The sequence below is a fragment of the Nomascus leucogenys genome, chromosome 22a, assembly GCF_006542625.1.
Source record: "Nomascus leucogenys isolate Asia chromosome 22a, Asia_NLE_v1, whole genome shotgun sequence".
NCBI classification, from domain to species: Eukaryota; Metazoa; Chordata; class Mammalia; order Primates; family Hylobatidae; genus Nomascus; species Nomascus leucogenys.
Genome location: NC_044402.1, coordinates 42,661,767 through 42,679,381, shown reverse-complemented (window position 1 = coordinate 42,679,381; position 17,615 = coordinate 42,661,767). Strand labels below are relative to the sequence as shown.

The following is a 17,615-nucleotide window of genomic DNA, read 5'->3' as shown; positions in this document are numbered from 1 at the left end:
TGAAAAGTGCAGAGGTAAGTTTTACAACCAATATTATTTGAATATTTGCTTGTGGCAAGAGTTAGATGTCAGCTAAAATATGTTTGTTTCTTTTTCTGTCACTGTGGTATTCATATTGCTTAGCAAGGAGGTAATTTCAAATTATTACTTGTCCCTTCTTTTAACATATATCAGGGGGAAGGGAAAGAATGCTTTTCTTTGACAAGGAATAGGGTTACCTATTATTTTTTATTTAGTCCTATGGTACTTTTGGATTGGCTTTTTTTTTCTTTTTTCTTTTTTGGTGCCATAGCTAATGTGTTAATTTCCTGGTTGCTGTAATAAATTACCTTAGACTGGGTGGCTTAAAACAACAATTTATTGTCTCACCGTTCTGGAAGCTGGAGGTTTGCGATAAAGTGTCAGCAAGGCCATGTTTCCACTGAAGTAGATTTAGGGAAGAATGCTTCCTTTCCTTCTTACCTTCTAGTGGTTGCTGGAAATCTTTGATCTTCCTTGGCTTGTAGATGCATCTCTCCCATCTCTGCCTCATTTGTCACATCACCTTTTTCCTGTCCCTTTGTGTTTTGTGTCTAAATTATTTTCCTGTTCAGTGATACCAGCCTGGATTAGAATTGGATACCTCTTCTGGGAACTATTTGTCTATTCATTCATTAAAAAAGAATTGAGGACATATTATTTGTCAGGCATTAAACATACAAAGATGGTCCTGACCTCAAAGAACTTACAGTTTAGTGGAAGAGATCTAAGTGTGAATAAGCATTGTGATACACTGATGAGTATACTATTAGAAATAACAATAAGCACTATGAGAATATGGATATAAGAGTTTGAGTTAGTCAGGAGAAGATGAAGGTTTGCTATATTTCTGACATGTTTTCTTAAATGTGTTGGGTGTTTTCTGCTTCCTCTTTTGGATCGTTTATATATTATTTCTTAACTTTTTTACTTAATATTTTACATTCTGAAATATTTTATATATTGAGATATGATATTGAAGCTTTTGAATCTGTCTTCATGTTTTCATTATATTATATGTACTTCAGTAAGTCATAGAAATATTGGAATATATTTACTTAAAACCTAATTTTTTAGAAAGATATTATTTAATTGACTATTCTTACTTGCCAGGTACTTTCTAGAATACTTAATTTTATTGTACTTTTCATTATTTACTGTTTATAATTTGGAGGTGAGACCATTAGACCCAAAGAACTTTTGTCTTGGTATGTTCTTGTTTAAATATGGAATTTAGTTTACAAAATAGTTTTGTATACATGTCTAGTCTCAAGGGCGAAGTGAAATCTTAATGAGTCTACAGAAAGTTCTAAGTGGACTGGGTGGTGCAGCAGCTTCCTCTCATCGTGATATTTAAAAGAATGCCAGGTCTCTCTTGACTGATGGTCAATGGCTGTTCGATGTGCAGTGGCCAAGGTTAGTACTCAACCAATTTAGAATACTGCTCTTTATCCTTCTTGCTCTTAAACAGTCTATGATTTTTTTTCTTTTAAAATTTTAAATTATGTTTTGTGTTCCAACAGATTAGTTTCATTTTCTAGAATTATATATAATAGTATCACATAATGAGATGTACATTTGTGTATGTGTATTCTGGCTTCTTTCACTTAGTATAATTATTTTGAAATTCATTTATGTTGTTATATGTATCCATAGTTCATTCCTTTTTATTGCTGAGTAGTATTTCATTGTATGGATATGTCACATTGATTTGTTCACTCACCTGTTACAAACATTTGAGTTGCTTCCAGTTTTGATTATTACAAAAAAAGCTGTTGTGAACATCTGTATATAAGTTTTTGCATGAACATATGCTTTCATTTCACTTCAGCAAATACCTAGGGATGGAATAGCTGATTGATAGGGCAGATTTAGTTTAACGTTCAGAAAACTACAAAACTGTTTTCCAAAGTACTTGTGCCATTCTACATTTCTGCTAGCAATGTGTGAGAATTTCAATTCCTCCATATCATCACCATTGTTTGTTACTGGCAGTCTTTTTAATTTAAGCCATTCTAATGGATACATATCTCATTGTATCTCATATCTCAGTGGTATCTCATTGTGGCTTTAATTTGCATTTCCCTAATGACTAATGATAAGCATATTTTCAGGTGCTTATTTGCCATCCATATCTTCTTTGAAGAAGGATGTGCTCAATCTTTTGTCCACTGTTTTCTTAAGTTGTTTTATAATTACTGACTTTTGAGAGTGTCTTATAGGTTTATTACATATTCCTTTATCAGATATGTGATTTACAAATATTTTTCCTAATGGGTGGCCTGTCTCTTTATTCTCTAAACGGTGCCTTGTAAGGAAAAGACATTTTGAATTTCATCCAATGTATCAATTTTTCTTATATGGATTGTGCTTTTGGTGTTGTATTTAAGGAAACATTTCATAAACCAGGGTTTGTCCTATGTTTCCTTCTAGAAGTTTCATAGTTTTATACTTAGATATATGATCCATTTTGAGTTAATTTTTGTATATGGTGCAAGGTTTGAATCAAAATTTTTTGGTTTTTTTTCAATATGGATATCCACTTCTTCCAGTACCATTTCGAAAAGGCTTTTCTTCACTAAACTCCCTTTGCACCCTTTGTTGAAAATCAGTTGTGTGAATATGTGTAGGTATAATTTTGGACTCTCTATTCTGTTTCTTTGATCCATTTGTCTATCTTGATGCCAACAACACTTTTCTTAAAGACTTGTAATAAGTCTTGATATCAGGCGCTGTTAGCCTTCCAACTTTGTTCTTTTTCAAAATTGTTTTGCCTGTCTAGGTTTGTCAATGTCTACAAAAATACCATGCTGGGATTTTGATTCAGGTTGCACTGAATTTGGAGAGAATTGCCATCCTAACGATATTAAGTCTTCCATCCTATGGACATGATATATCTCTCCATTTATTTTCGTCTTTGATTTCTCTTAGCAACATCTTGTAATGTTAAACATACAGATATTGACAGAATACAAATAAGACTGGGGAAATATGACTAAAATCATGAATTCTAACAATGCCAACATCCAGGCTGGGCATGGTTGCTCACGCCTGTAATCCCAGCACTTTGGGAGGCCGAGATGGGTGGATCACCTGAGGTCAGGAGTTCGAGACCAGCCTGGCCAACATAGTGAAACCCCATCTCTACTAAAAATACAAAAATTAGCCAGGCATCATGGCACATGCCTGTCAATCATTTGCCAGCATCTATTGAGATAATGATTTGATTTTTCTTCTTTAGTTTGCTAATGTGGTGAATAACATTGATTAGTTTTAGAATTTTAACCAATATTGCATTCCTAGGATAAATCTCACTTGGTCGTGATATATTATCTTTATTATATGTTATTGTATTAGAGTTGCTAGAAGTTTGTTTAGAAATGTGTATCTGTGTTCATGAGGGATATGGGTATGTAGTTTCTTTTTCATGTAGTGTCTTTGTCAGGTTTCAGCATCAAGGTGATACTGACATTATAGGATTAGCTGGAAAGTTCCTTTCAATTTTCTGGAAGAGTTTGTGTAGAATTGGTATTATTTCTTACCTGAACATTTTGTTGAATTCACTGGTGTAGCCATCTCCTAGAGTTTTTTTGAGGGAAAGATTTTGAAGTACAGAATCAAATTTTAACACAGATATTGGGCTATTCAGGTTATCTGTTTCTTCTTGAGTGAATTGTCTGTTTCCTCTAAGTTATCAATTTTATTGGCATAAAGTTGTTCACATATTCTCTTTAACTTTTTAAAACATGTTAAATCTGTAGTGATTTGACCTCTCTCATTTCTAATTTTGGTAATTTGTATTTTTACTGTTTTTTTTTTTTCCTGATCAGCCTGACTAGAGATTTATCAAATTTATTAGTTTTCTTGAAGAAGAAACTTTGGTTTCATTTCTACTATTTTTTTAGTTTCCTAGTCATTAATTTCCTTTATTATTTCCTTTTTCTGCTTACTTTGTGTTGAATTTGCTCTCCTTCATCTAGTTTTTTAAGGGTGAAGCTGAGGTTATTGATTTGAGACCCTTCTTCTTTTCTAATGTGGTGGTTTAGTGTTGCGTGTTTCTCCCTAACTAGAAACTCTCTCAAAGCAGTAGGCTGGGACAATTGTAGGGTTCATCTTGTTTTTTCCTCATCTCTTAAGGATACCTTAAGATGCATCACTGCCTGATGTCCAGTGTCTTGAAAACTGTTGTTTCATTTATTTTGTGGAGTTTTTTGGTTATCTCAAGAGAGGTGGTGAGTCTCGTTCTTACTATTCCATTTCTGGAAGCAGATGTTGTAGGATGTTATTTACTTTTTTGTTTTTAATTCCAGTGTCTACTAGAACTACAGAATGAAACTGTATTTGTATGGACTGCTGAACTAGAAAATATAGCCACTCTCTGCTTTAAGGCTTTGGAAAACTCAAATTATGGGGTACGAGTGGCAGTATCTAAACTTTTAGGAAGAGTCATGGCCACAGCATTAATGCCAAAACAGGCAACAGGTGTTGTTTGCCCTTGATTTAGACCATAACAGACCTAATTAGTTATTACATACAGGCAAGTCACTGTAATGGATTTAAAATTTTTAAGTATCTTTGTCTACTTTTTCATAAAATGAAGGAACCTGGCCGGGCGCAGTGGCTCATGCCTGTAATTCCAGCACTTTTGGGAGGCCGAGATGGGTGGGTCACGAGGTCAGGAGTTCAAGACTAGCTTGGCCAAGATGCTGAAACCCCGTCTCTACTAAAAATACAAAAATCAGCCAGGCATGTTGTCATGCTCCTGTAATCCCAGCTACGTGGGAGGCTGAGGCAGGAGAATCACATGAACCCAGGCGGCAGAGGTTGCAGTGAGCCGAGATCGCGCCACTGTACTCCAGCCTGGGCGACAGAGCAAGACTCCATCTCAAAAAATTAAAAAAAAAAAAAAGAAAGAACACAAATGGCATTTTCCTTGATATAGTCACATTTTTTGTGATGATAATGTACAGGATATCTAGTAATTATGCTGGACATATAAGCACATAAGATATATGAAATGATTTTGGATAATGTATAAGGTACTGGAATCTGGCACTTTATTTGCTGTTTATTTTAAGTCTCTGATGAGTAGATCCCCATTTCTGCCACAGTATTAATTTTTAATTTTTCTTGATTATCATTATAAACAGAATCAGAGGCAGCATTGAGTTTTCAGATTACTCTTGCTTTGCTTCACAGTTCCATAGAGGAGATATCTCAGGGGTGCCTGTGAGCAGATGCTGAGTGAACTCTGCCCCAATCTTGTCCCCACTTCTACCCCACCTCTGTATCATAGAAAAAGAACCACATGTTTTAGGTTCAAGTCCTGTCTCTTGTATTTATTAACTGTGAAACCCTATTTCACTTCTTTGAGCTTTGATTTCTTCATCTTTCAGGATAATTATTTCAGTAGATGATGATGATGATAATGATGATGATGATGTAATGTTTTAAAGTGCTAACTTTGTGCCAGGCACTGAATTAAGTGTATTACAAAATTTAATCCTCATAAAAGTACTGTTATTACTGTTTTATAGATGAGGAAATTGAGACTTAGAGAGATTCTGTAACTAATTTTCTAAAAACTGTTCTGTGTTGGAAATGAAATTAAAATCCCAGGCAGCCAGATACCAAAGCTTGCATTCTTAGCCATGAGCTTTGTATCTCCTCTCTACAGAATTTTTGTGAGGATTGCATTTGCTACTATATGTGGAAGGACTTCCTAAAATATGAAACTCTGTACCAGGGATGCCGATTCAGTTGCATTCCCAGTAACATTTTAATCTACTGGTAACTACTGTATAGAAAGCACTGTGATGAGAAAAGTTTTTTGTGTCCACCTCAGGCGGGAATGAGAACTGAGATCAGTTAGTAGTAGCTGCTGTGGGTATGCTTTGTCCTTATTGTGTTATACACAGTATTATCATTATTATTAGACTATTTTGCATCGATTTATTGAATTGCTTTTATTTCTAGCTCTTTCCATTTTCTGAGCATTTTTTCCTTTGGAATTGAATTCAGGTTTACAAGTACATTGAAAATTTTAAGAACAAAATTATAAGGAAACTAAACCATTTCCCCACTGTAGTGAAGTATCCTTAAAAATAATTACTTGAATTATGAAGCTAAGTGCCTCAGAAATATATTTGCTTATAGTTTTATTTTTCTTCTTGACAGTAATGCGTCAGAATGTGAAGCAAGTAACATTTGATGAAGTCTTAGAACTCATGGCCACAGGATTTCTGCGTGGAGGGTCAGGTTTCTTTTTTTTTATTATTATACTTTAGGTTTTAGGGTACATGTGCACAATGTGCAGGTTTGTTACATATGTGTCCATGTGCCATGTTGTTTTGCTGCACCCATTAACTCATCATTTAGCATTAGGTATATCTCCTAATGCTGTCCCTCCCCCCTCCCCCCACCCCACAAAAGTGGGTGAAGGTCGTGAACAGACACTTCTCAAAAGAAGACATTTATGCAGCCAAAAAACACATGAAAAAATGCTCATCATCACTGGCCATCAGAGAAATGCAAATCAAAACCACAGTGAGATACCATCTCACACCAGTTAGAATGGCCATCATTAAAAAGTCAGGAAACAACAGGTGCTGGAGAGGATGTGGAGAAATAGGAACACTTTTACACTGTTGGTGGGTCTGTAAACTAGTTCAACCATTGTGGAAGACAGTGTGGCGATTCCTCAGGGATCTAGAACTAGAAATACCATTTGACCCAGCAATCCCATTACTGGGTATATACCCAAAGGACTATAAATCATGCTGCTATAAAGACACATGCACACGTATGTTTATTGCAGCACTATTCACAATAGCAAAGAGTTGGAACCAACCCAAATGTCCAACAATGATAGACTGGATTAAGAAAATGTGGCACATATACACCATGGAATACTATGCAGCCATAAAAAATGATGAGTTCATGTCCTTTGTAGGGACATGGATGAAACTGGAAAACATCATTCTCAGTAAACTATCGCAAGGACAAAAAACCAAACACTGCATGTTCTCACTCATAGGTGGGAATTGAACAATGAGAACTCATGGACACAGGGAGGGTCAGGTTTCTTAAAGAGCTTTGGAGAAATGTTAAAAGTTGGAGGGTCTGTTAATCATGAAGTGAGAATTGGAGTTATGCAGGTTTGTAAAACATACGTGTAAAAGAATTTTGTCCAGGCATGGTGGCTCACGCCTGTAATCCCAGCACTTTGGGAGGCCGAGGTGGGCAGATTGCCTGACGTCAGGAGTTTCAGACCAGCCTGACTAACACGGTGAAACCCCATCTCTACTAAAAACACCAAAAAATTAGCCGGGTGTGGTGGCACACGCCTGTAGTCTCAGCTTCTCAGGAGGCTGAGGCAGGAGAATCGCTTCAACCAAGGAGGTGGAGGTTGCAGTTAGCTGAGATTGCGCCACTGCACTCCAGCCTGGGCGACAGAGTGAGACTCCATCTCAAAAAAAAAAAAAAAAAAAAAAAAAGATTTTGTTCATATCACTTGTGAAACTTCATGGAAAACTGTTACTAAGTAACAGCTCACACAGACATTTTTAATATTGTCTGGTTTCTTTCTAAATGTTTCTTTTACCAAATGAATGAATTACATTCAAATTCCAAATTACATGCTTATATGGAAATTCAGTAGATATTTAATAATATATAAATAAGCCTATGTCTACTATATTTGTGTAAATATCTTTAAAGTTCCTACATTTTGCTTAACAGAAAATCAGATATAAAATAACTCAGTTTTCACTGAAACTGTATTCAGGTAGCTTGAGCATTTAGATTTTAATATTCTCCAACAACCCTGTAGCTGAAAATATTGGTTAATGCTTTGATTGGATTTTCTATGTGTTTAATCACCAATGTAATTATAAGATTATATCTGACTTGGAATTATAATTTCAAAATAACACAGAATAAGAGGTTATGGTTAGTGATCTAATAATAATTAACACCTAATAAGATGAAATGGTGATCATAGTCAAGATCCTAACTGTACCTTGATCCTGAAACAAGTATAAAATATAAGTAAACAATTTTTTAACTTACAGAAAAAGTTGTATGTAAGGGTTTTATAGCTCTAAGTCAGTGTTTATTTAGGATGTTAAGCTTTTCTTGTTTCTGTAATAACCTGTTACCTTCCCGATCACTGGGGTAAATTCAGCTTCCCTTCCCTTTCACTGCTGTCCCTTTATGTTCTTCATGCAGTTGTTATCTTAAGGACTGTTTTTTAGTCAAAGATACTTCACTAATAATTCATATTCCAGAAGTAGTAAAAAGACCTCAAGTTTAAATTTTCTCTGTTTCAGCCTCAAATATAATTTATTCTGCATGCTGTTATCAGTTATTTTAGTAGTTGCTTTATCTTTGATTTCTGTTCAGTTATGTGAATGTATCTGAAGTCGTACCTTCCTCTATTTACAGGCGTTGTGTTGTTTTTGTGACAACATTGGGTGGTCAGTGGTTGGAGCGCAGCTTTGCCACATTCCTGTCCCACGTACTTGATCTGGTTTCCCATCCTCGGGCAACACAAACACACGTGGAGGCTGTGTACTCCAGACGATGTGTTTCCTTTATCCTAAGAGCTACTGTGGGCAGTTTGCTAGGTGAAAAAGCCCAGATTGCAGGTGCCAAAGAAATCTGCCAAGCTATTGGAAAACAAATGAAAGCCGTAGGTAAGAATTGGTATCATTATATGTGTTGATTACCTTAGTCATTTAGTTCTTTATTATTATTTTTAATAAATATCCGTAAGACTGATGAGTTTATCTTTCTGTGTGTTTTCATGGTGATTTTTATTGAATACTCTTATTTGATACTAAAATCACAGAATTACAGTGAAATAGAGTTGTTAAAGATTTGGGTGGCGTGTTGGTAAGATTGTGTTTTCTGTTTTCTTTCTAGTACCTGTACGGATTTTATAACTTTTCTGGCATGCAGCAGCACAGTGGTTGCTGTCTTCAAGGAATAATCTATGGTCCTCTTTCTGCTTTTAGAGCCTGTTGTTTTATAAAGATATATTTTTATTGTTTCTTTTCCTCCCCTCGTAGGCCTAATATGAAAACTTAGGAACAATTACAGATGGTTATTAGCCCTCTATAAGATGTACTGTGAAATCTCAGTTATACGTAATTACAAGACATTCTTTTCTAAAAAGTATCAATTTTATAAATTTTTCAATTTAACAAATAGTTACTGAATGTCTTAGATTTTCAGAGCAGTAATTCAGGGTTCAAATAATGAATGAGATAAAGTTTCTCCCTTCATGGAGCTTTTAATCCAGTTATAAACTAAATATAAAAGCAATACTAAAAGCAAGGCAAAATATAAATTCTAAAAGTTTAGTTTTTTCACTATTTTTCACTATTTCACTATACTAACTTTAATAAGGGAAATTATATTGACTAATAGAGGTCTTTTGAAATAAGGATTTAATGAATACATATCAATAATTTATTTTTTAGATATATATGTATTAAATGTTTTATAAAATTAGTAAAAAAAATATAAATAGTTGTAGTTTTTGTTGTTTATAATGGCTTACTTAGTAAACTAGTTTTATTTTTTATCTTACATTATTTTATTTAAGACAGAGTCTAGCTCTGCTGTCCGGGCTGGAATGCGGTGGTGCAATCTTGGCTCACTACAACCTCCACTTCCCAGGTTCACATTATTCTCCTGCCTCACCCTCCTGAGTAGCTGGCATTACAGGCGTGTGCCACCACACACCCTGCTAATTTTTGTATTTTTAGTAGAAACAGGGTTTCACCACATTGGCCAGGCTGGTCTTGAACTCCTGACCTCAAGTGATCCACCTGCCTTGGCCTCCCAGAGTGCTGGGATTACAGGTATAAACCACCATGCCCAGCCAGTAAACTAGTTTTAAATGTATAGAGCTAACTGAAAATTATGAATTGTGAATTAAAGAGTGTTTAAATTAATGAGATATCATTCCTTAAATATGCTAAAATAGTCATCTATCTTAGATTCACAACTTAAAGAATAATTTGCACATTGATTCATTGAGGAAATGTTTAGTGCCAGAAACACTGCACCAAATGGTGGGAGTAAAATAGCAAGCCGGATGCACACAGCACCTGTCCTCAGGGAGCTTAAAGTTTAGCAATCAAAAGCTAGAGTTTATGCATTTCCAAGTCCAGAAATGCCTAAAAACAAAAGAGTTATTTGGCCAGGCATGGTAGCTCATGCCTGTAATCCCAGCACTTTGGGAGGCCAAGATGGTTGGATCACTTAAGCCTGGGAATTCTTTGAAAACAGCCTGCCCAACATGGCGAAACCCTGTCTCTATTAAAAAATACAAAAATCAGTCAGGCATGGTGGCGTACACCTGTAGTCCCAGCTACTCAGGAGGCTGAGTTGGGAGGATTGCTTGAACCCAGGAGGCAGAGGTTGTAGTCAGCTGAGACGGCACCACTGCACTCCAGCCTGGGCAACAGAGCAAGACTCTGTCTCAAAAAAAAAAATTTAATTATAGTCCTCAATTTGTTAATCTATTATATCCTATTCTGTATTATGTATTTTATAGTCTATTAATTCATAATGAATGTAAAAAAGAAAGTTTTATTATCATTTAAAGGTTCTTAATGTTAAGGTCATAAATTCGTTATTTGATTTTTTTTTTAAATCCTGAAAGCAGAATTAAATATAATGATATGTGTTGGGGATTTGTGGGCCAGAATGTATTCTCAGTTAGTAGTTTGGCAAGGGATCTTTGGTTGTCTCTTGTCAAACACATTTCAATTCTAGTGGAAGCTAAAAGGTTGGGGTAGCAGGCAGCAAGGCTAATTAATGGGAACTTACAGAAACATTCCAGTAAGAGGTACTTAAGGCATTTTCCTTATAGATCCATTTTCCGGTCAGTAATTTAACAGATACCTCCAATATACTGGAACACTTAAAGTAGCAATGGTAATAAAGTAATAATAGCTGCGAGCATTTATTGAATGTGTGTTATGGGCAGCATTGTGTTAAATTTTTTATATGCACTGACTTTTTAATCACCACAGTACCATTTGAAATAGGCATGTAAGCCTATTAACAGATAAGGAAATTGGGACAGAAAAGTTGAATATCTTGCCCAATGTCACATAACTAATACAACTAGTGGAATTGGGATTTGAACCCAAGTCTTGTTTCTGCAGTATCTGTGCTTTTATACACTGGATTGCTGCTGCTTTCTAAAATTAGGTTGTATTCCTGGAAGCAAAGATATATCTCAGTATGTATTTTAGCATTATTATAAAGCCATTAAACAATGTTTTTAAGTCACTTCAGTGTTTAGTTCTACAAGTTTTCCACTGAGAAATAACTGCATGGTTTTTAACACTCAGACATCAACTGGTATGGCTAAAATCATAAATTGTGTAGACCAAAAAAATCATACCACAATTCATTTATCCTATGTCAAAGACATGATTTTGTGTTTCCAGAGCAGTAGTGAATGACACAAGTGGAGAAAACAAATCTGGTGCAGCAGACATTGCAGCAAACCAGCATGTGATGGTCTGTGCCCTCCAGGAACTTGGGAGCCTGGTGCAGAGCTTGAATGCCACCGCATCCCTTCTTATTCAAGAAGCGTCTATAGGTATGACATTCAGTTACTTGCTAGCATGTTTTTTCACTTTTTTCAGTCGTGTGATTGATATTTAATTCCCGATTAGTTGCTTATCATCATCATTAGCACTTCAGATCATCAAGTTTTACTTAAATTAATATTTGTTGTGATTGGCTGGGCACGGTGGCTCATGCCTGTAATCCTAGCACTTTGGGAGGCCCTGGTGGGTAGATCACTTGAGGTCGGGAGTTCGAGACCATCCTGGTCCATCATGGTGAAAGTCTGTCTCTACTGAAAGTACAGAAATTAGCCAGGTGTGGTGACACGTGCCTGTAATCTACTTGGGAGGCTGAGGCAGGAGAATTGCTTGAGCCCAGGAGGCATAGGTTGCAGTGAGCCAAGATCATGCCACTGCACTCAAGCCTGGGACAAAGCGAGTCACAAAAAAAAAAAAAAAAAAAAAAAAGATTCCTTGTAAAGAATATTAAGAATATTGAACTAAATGGTTAAAGTTTTGGAACAGAAATCAAAAGCTATTGTGGTAGTTTTTTTTATAAAAATTGACTAAAATTTGTTGAAGACTTCTATTAAATTTTACATCAACATTGAATATAATTGTACTATGTTCTTCATAGAAAATGTTCCTTTGAAGTACTCTACTGGATGTAGTTTTAGGCAAAGTTGTGGATCTATATGTGTAAAATCTTGGTGATTGTGATTTCAGTTATTGTTTTTTAGATAGTCTTTGAGTCTCTGAAATCATTTGACTTCATTAAAGAGTAATATTTTGAGTATTTCTTTTTTAGGGCTTTTGGAGAATGTGACTTCAGTGCTTCTTCATCCAAGCATGGCTGCCCGACTTGCTGCTGCATGGTGTTTGCGCTGTGTGGCTGTGGCGTTACCTTTCCAGCTGACACCGTTTCTAGACAGGTGTGCAGAACAGCTCAACAACTTGAAGACCTCACCAGAAGCTGTCAGTGGATATAGTTTTGCAATGGCTGCTTTGTTAGGTGGAGTACATCAGTGTCCTTTGGGCATTCCTCATGCCAAAGGCAAAGTATGACGGAGATCCTAGACTTGGGAATGCTGTCACTTGGGCTTTGGTCTTTATAGGAACGCTGCTGTGTTTAATGTTGAACAGGATGGTCAAATAACAGTTTTACTATGTTAACATAAAACATAGTGTTCTTACTATGGGTTTAACAGACCCTAATTATAATTTGATATTTAATTCTGATGTAAGGATAATAGATTTTGTCTAAGTATAGTAACATGTTATAATTTATTTTAGAGGGAAAGAGAAAAAAACAGCCTAAGCAACATAGTGAGACCCCATCATTAAAAAAAATGAAAAAAGTTAGCCAAGCTTCATGGTCCTAGCTACTGGGGAGGATGGGTTGGAAGGATCACTTGAGCCCAGGAGTTTGAGGTTACAGTGAGCTATGAACATGCCACTGTCCTCCAGCCTGGGTGACAAACCAAGACCTACCCTGTCTCAAAAAAAAAAAAAAACACTCCAACCTTGTACTAATATAGTATTTATTTGAAAGTCAGAGCTTTTCTTTCAGCTTTTAGAAATAAAAGTTCACATTGGTATATATTTAAAGATGTTAGGAGAATATGCTATTGTAATATTTAGCATTTTGATAATGTTTAGTGAAAATTGAGTGGTTTTCATAAATCATGGCTGGGCATGGTGGCTCATGCCTGTAATCCTAGCACTTTGAGAGGCCGAGGCAGGTGGATCATTTGAGATCAGGAGTTTGACACCAGCCTGGCTGACATGGTGAAACCTTGTCTCTACTAAAAATACAGAAAAATTAGCTGGGCATTGTGGCCCCTGCCTGTAATCCCAGCTACTTGGGAGGCTGAGGCAGGAGAATCACTTGAGCCCAGGAGGCGGAGGTTGCAGTGAGCTGAGATTGCACCACTGCACTCCAGCCTGGGTGACAGAGAAAGACTCCGTCTCAAAAAATAAAATTTAAAAATGGTAGCTTTTTTCTTCTCCTTTCTTTCTGTTTTATACTACTGTCATGGTTTTCTTCTCAGTAATCTTAAGTGTTTATATAAATATTATTTGAAACTTTACATAGACAGATTAGGGCTAGATTTTTAAATTTTGATTTTTTTTCTGAGACCTTAAGTCCAGGTCCATTCACAGGAGTTGCATAGCTACCGATGAAATCCAGGCTTCCCTCTCACTTTGTCATATAGTTGCTTCCTCATTCTTCTCATCTTCCTCAGACTTTCCGTCTTCCCCACATGTCCCATCTTCCTCACACCACTTTCATATTTTATATTTGCCCAGAGACTCTTAGGGACTACCCAGTACTCAGAGAGTAAAATATAATCTCCTTTGTCTGGTAAACTGGTGTCTTATAATTTGACTTCATTCCGTCTGTTCATTCTAATTTCCTGTTGCTCTAATTAGACTAGTAAAACCAGCTTACTGTTGAGTAAAACCAGCTTATCTATGGCAAGAGCAGTTTTGAAACAGGTATTTGTAATGTGATTTTATTGCCAAAGTGAGGTATGTCTCAAATATTATTTGTTAAAAATGGACAAATATAACATCTTTAAAGCAGTTTTCAAGAACTTTAGGAAAGTTGAGAATTTATTATCCAAATTTTAATCGAGACCTTTCTATAAATATTGGATGAGATTGAAAAACGAGCATCTTGATTTGGTAAGATACACTTACTCCCTTTGATCACATATATTTCTGAGACAACTCTTTCAGCTATAATAACTAAGACCAAATCTTGTTAATAAACTGAACTTAAACTGGTTATCTCATCAACCTTTGTTTTCTTCTTTCATCCAGTAGACTCGGTGCCTACTTATAAGTTAATGTCTGATGTTTGTCTGTCATGTTTATTAATGGCATTTACCTTTTTCATGGTCCTGCCACTGCCACTTTTGGTCTGTTTTGGTCAACTTTGGTGTTAATAGATATTGGGTACTTTCTATATGCCAGGTACAATATTAGGTGTGTCTGTTTTAGGGGATAGAAAACAGGTTCAGGAGAATTAAAGTTATGCAAGTAAGTGGCAGAAATAGGACCCAGATCTAGCTCTCAATACAAAGCCTTTGCTCTTTTTTTGTGTTGCTGCCTTTCAGTAATGTACGCACACATGTGTACACACACACCCTACGTTCTACAATTTAATTGCGGTCTATTTTTATTTTAAAGTTGTCTCAGGATAGAAGCTTCAATTCTGTAGAAGTGACTCGAGAAATACTACCTTCTTGTGTGTAATGAAGGAGACGATATATGCTAGGAACATTCGGTCTAGATCACAGTTGATCCATGACAAATTTTAAAAAACTACTGGAATAACTATTATAAAATACTCATTTGGTAGAGTCTGGGAGTGAGCTAGCTCCAATCCAGCCTAAAGGAAAGAATGTGCTATTAGATATATTAAAGACCAGCGTCTTCTTATGGTAAATGTAATGAATGGTGTATTGTATAGTTCTCTCATTTTTCTCAGTGACTGTAGAGGCTGGTACTGCAAGAGACAGCTCCATCTGCAGCTGGAAGATTATTGACAAGTCTTACTAGCATAGTACTGTACTGTTAAGTCTTATGCAGGCAATGAGTTTAAATACTTTTATTTACATATTAAATTATAGAATACTGATTCCAGTATGACTGAACTCTAAGGATTCTCTTCACACAGGTGTCTACAGGAGGTGGGTTATACAGATACTATACTAGATGTGAAATCTAAATGAGTGCGAGCTTTCTTGGGCTTTTCAAGTGATGTCACGGACAGGGAAGATGCCAAAAATCAGGACTCAGTTGTAAATGGTACAGAGACAGCAATGATTGGGTAAGTATTTTGTCTGGAAAGTGTTTTAGGTATTATTAGTTCTTATTAAATATTTTTGGTCTTATGGGCATTACTTGTAGTTTTAGGTAGTGATCAGAAATAATTTAATTATAATTTAATAAAAATTCTAAAATTCTATTTGGTTAGAAGGTAACAAGGATTGGAGTTATTTATGATTTTTAATTCAAGAATATTTGTGATATTTATTTAATACAGATTTTAGTATATTTAATAGATTTTAGTATATTGACTTAATCACTAAATAAAACTTCAGAATAGATTTTATTTGGAAATTCAGTACAAATCTCTAAGAACGACGTTTCATGATTGGTGATGCAGAAATCGTAAAAATACCTCAAATTCTTTAGAAGTAACACTGTTTTTTAACCACCTTTGTTTATCTAATAATGTTGTAATTTATCTTTCCTTTGATATAAAATACCTATTTTAAGTAGCCATTTTGAAGTGACAGCGTAAGTGTGAACAATTCAGTAGCTATTTGAAATATTTTGTTTTCCATTTTGGATTATGTATCATACAATTATATATAATTCTACTTAAAATAAGCATAAACAGTTGAATAAAGAGATTCTTATTTATTGGGAAAAAATTTCCGTGATTGTTAATTGAATAAAAAGCCAAAAATTCTGTGAATGTTTAAGTATGACTTTTGACATTTGTTTAGGAAGGAAGAACGGTTTTAATTGAACTCTGTAAATTTTCTACCAAGAAGATAGTTCCTGCTATTTGGAATATAAATTAAAATTGTGGGATTAGGTAAAGGTTCACTGTAGGACTTTTATAAACAAAGTTCCTTGGACCTTAAAATGTATTCATTAATAATTAAGAATGCATTTCCAACTTTGTAGGCTGCGTTAAAAAATACATTAACTTGTATTTGTAAATTTAAGGCATGGTGTTTCTCTGTATAGATATAGACTGTGTGGACATTATCTTTAGTTCTGTTTTTATGTTATGGATTTAATGTAAGTCATCCAGTTAAATGGTTTTTTTTTTTTTTTTTTTTTTTTGAGACGGAGTCTCACTCTGTCCCCCAGGCTGGAGTGCAGTGGCACGATCTCAGCTCACTGCAAGCTCTGCCTCCTGGGTTCACGCCATTCTCCTGCCTCAGCCTCCCGAGTAGCCGAGACTACAGGCGTGTGCCACCGCACCCAGCTCATGTTTTGTATTTTTAGTAGAGACGGGGTTTCACCATGTTGGCCAGGATGGTCTCGATCTCTTGACCTTGGGATGCGCCCGTCTCGACCCCCCGAAGTACTGGGATTACAGGCATGAGCCACCATGCCTGGCCGATAGTATAAATGTTTTTAAGAACTATAATGCATACTTTAATAACCTTCAGTAAAGACTTTCAGGGAAGACCACTCGTGTGTTTTGGCCTTGATTTGTCTTTTAAGAATGACAAAGATACTGTTGCTAATCTGTCTGATTTCAGTAGGGATAAAGAGTTAGGGGAGGGTGATACCAAACACAAAGCTGTGAGCAGATTTGAAATTTAAGAAAGATGTCTTTTGAAAATTTTGTCCGTAGTGGTTTCTACATTTTTTTTTTTTTTCAGGAAAATGCTCTCTGTCTAAAAGATTACCTAATGAACTGGAGATAAATCTTTCTGTTATGGCCATTGGAATCTTTACTAAATTTACTTATTTATTTATTTATTTAGAGACAGAGTCTCACTCTCACCTGGGCTGGAGTACAGTGGCACGATATCAGCTCACTGCAACCTCTGCCTCCTGGCTTCAAGTGATTCTCCTACCTAAGCCTCCCGAGTAGCTGAAACCACAGGCATGCGCCACTACACTCAGCTAATTTTTGTATTTTTAGTAGAGATGGGGTTTCACCATGTTGGTTGGCCAGGATGGTCTCAATCTGTTGACCTTGTGATCCGCCTGCCTCAGCCTCCCAAAGTGCTGGGATTACAGGTGTGAGCCACTGTGCCCAGCCAATCTTTACTAAATTTATTTTGAGGGAACTATATTCAAGTCATATATTTGAAAATTCAACTATTTCTAAGAGATTAATGGCTTATTAATCAACAGGGTCAAGTCTAGTAGCAATGTTAATTTAACTAGTGTATTGCTGTTAGTAAGTTTATGTACACATTTTCTCTTTTACTTTAGCTGTTAAGCAGAAATACAAGATTG

General features: G+C 35.7%; 1 long non-coding RNA gene and 1 pseudogene across 4 annotated transcripts in view; both read left to right on the top strand.

Annotated features, from left to right (window-relative positions):
- Window positions 1–8,708, top strand: part of LOC100604980 — a 30,098-nt gene extending 21,390 nt beyond the window's left edge. For all 4 annotated transcript variants that reach the window (XR_004027849.1, XR_004027847.1, XR_004027846.1 and 1 more), the window contains 3 exons: window positions 1,286–1,434; window positions 6,196–6,271; window positions 8,464–8,708. This is a non-coding gene — a long non-coding RNA (uncharacterized LOC100604980). The remainder of the gene's footprint in view (window positions 1–1,285; window positions 1,435–6,195; window positions 6,272–8,463) is intronic.
- The window catches only part of LOC100601371, a 481,171-nt pseudogene that overhangs the window by 440,296 nt on the left and 23,260 nt on the right, over window positions 1–17,615 (top strand).